The following is a 2,246-nucleotide window of genomic DNA, read 5'->3' on the forward strand; positions in this document are numbered from 1 at the left end:
CTCTCTCTCTCTCTCTCTCTCTCTCTCTCTCTCTCTCTCTCTCTCTCTCTCTGTTGTGAGACATGGTCTTGCCATGTAGTTCCGGCTGGCCTTGAACTCCCTGTGATCCTCCTGCCTCAACTTCCCAAGTGCTGGGATTACAGGTGTGTGCCCCCATGCCTGGCTTTTTTATTTTGAGATAGAATCTTGTTACTTTGCTGAGTTGTCCATGCTAGGTTAAAACTGAATCCTCCTGTCTCAGCCTCCCAAAGTGTTGGAATTACATGTGTAAGCCACATAGAAGGCTATGAAAGGAATTTTTATTTTTTTATTTTTATTTATTTATTTAGTTTTGTTCAGGGTCTTACTACATAGCCCATATTAGTAGCGATCCTCCTGATTTCTGCCTCCCAAGTGCTGGGATTACAGGCATGCGCCACCATGCCCAAACTCTATTGTTGGCTCAGCACACCCGGAGGTGGGGTCGGCGCGGCATGCGGAGCCAAGGATTGAACCCTGGCCCCTGCGCTTAGCTAAGCAAGTGCTTAGTCGGCTGAGCTATACCACTGGTCCTTGAAAGGAATTTTTAGCTTGTGAACTAGTACTGACACCATTAGTTTTATTATTTTGATTATTCAAATAATATATGGATATATTCCTAGTAAAAAAAAATTCAAAGTAATTGCAGACATATATCAGGTCCAATATGCTAGTTCATTTTCTAAACTATTTATGAAACTGTTTATATATTTTTTAGCCTATATATCATCTTGGAAGAACTTTTTTTCCTTTATTTCTTTTAAATTTCCATCTATAAGTTAGAGTTTTCATTTGTAGACTGCCAGTACTTGAAAAAGAAGTCTATAGTTGTATACCTTTCTTTTATCCAGTAATGAAATCACATTACTGTTTCTACTTGCTTTCCCTAGTCAGCTTCTATACTTTTTTCTTGCAATAAGCCCAAACTACTGAGCTCTTTTTTCTTTTCTTTTTCTCTGGTGCTAGGGATCTGAAATTGGGGCCTTCATACTGAGCTGCCTGCCCAGTAACTTCTATTTTTTTGAGACAGTTTTTTGAGACAATGCTTAGGCTGGACTTGAATTTGCAGATTTTCTGCCTCAACCTCCCATAGTGCTGTATTCTAAGCATTAGCCACCATGCCCAGCTAACTTTTTTCTTCTATTCCAAAAACACATGAATTGATAAGAGGTAAGTGTCAAAAGTACAAAGATTAAAACAACCAAACACAGTCTTTAACCCCAGCAATACTTGGTCATGTGGAGAAAACAAACAAATGCAGTCATGTGCCATATAGCATTTCAGTCAGTGACTGACCACGTATGTTATGGTATGGTAGCTGCATATGATTGTGTTGCCTACTTACATTGACACTGTCTGTGTTTCCAGTGAGTATAGGCTGTTGTTTGCATAATAATGAAATTGCCTACCAGTGGACTTCTGGGAACAAATGCTCACAGTTAAGCAATGCATGATTGTATCTAACTGCAGTGTAGTGAGGCAAGTGCTATGACAGAGGGAAGCACAAACAGTTGTTGGAACAGGCAGAGTACCTGATCTGGCAACCTTTGGGAAGGCTGGGGTGAGGAGGTAGCATTTTGCAGCTGAAATATAAGGACATTTCTACACTAAGGAAGGAGAGCTTAAAAGAAGCATAGAGGTTTAGAAAACTATTAGTAATTTAGTATGGCTGGAGACTAAGATATGAGATGTGCTCTTGCTAGAGATTTGAGCATCCTTTACCTTGTTCTTTCTTGTGTTCTGACATTGAGTCAATATTAAGTGCTTTTGAATCTACCTTTTTTTTTTAATTTATTTTTTCTTTTAAGTTTTATTTTGTTTTGAGACAGGGTTTTGCCATGTAGTTCAGTTTGGCCTTGAACTGACTGTGTTGCCCAGTCTGGCCTCAAACTCAGGACAATCCTGCCTCAGTCTTCCAAGTTCTTATAGTTGTATGCCACTATGGCCAGCAGAATGTAGTTAAACATAACCTGAAGTTGTCTACTTCTTTCCATTCATCTTTTTCTCATTGCCATTAGCTAGTCCAAGCTAATATTTCAGTAATATATGTATTCTTGAAAGAAGTTCCTCATGTTCTTCTTGTACAGCAATTAACCACTAGGAAGAATGTATGCAATGTGGCAATCATTGAAACTGCCCTACCAGTTTGGTTTGAAACTGTCTCATTGCTATTTGTTTCTCAATAAAATTATGGAAAACAAAAAACAGAAAAAAAGAAGTTCCTCATG

General features: G+C 38.7%; 1 protein-coding gene across 1 annotated transcript in view; it reads left to right on the forward strand.

Annotated features, from left to right (window-relative positions):
- Window positions 1-2,246, forward strand: part of Smg6 (SMG6, nonsense mediated mRNA decay factor) — a 284,260-nt gene that overhangs the window by 29,927 nt on the left and 252,087 nt on the right. The gene's annotated exons all lie outside the window — the stretch shown is intronic.

This window comes from Octodon degus, unplaced genomic scaffold (genome assembly GCF_000260255.1).
Source record: "Octodon degus isolate 3935 unplaced genomic scaffold, OctDeg1.0 scaffold00072, whole genome shotgun sequence".
Taxonomy (NCBI): domain Eukaryota; kingdom Metazoa; phylum Chordata; class Mammalia; order Rodentia; family Octodontidae; genus Octodon; species Octodon degus.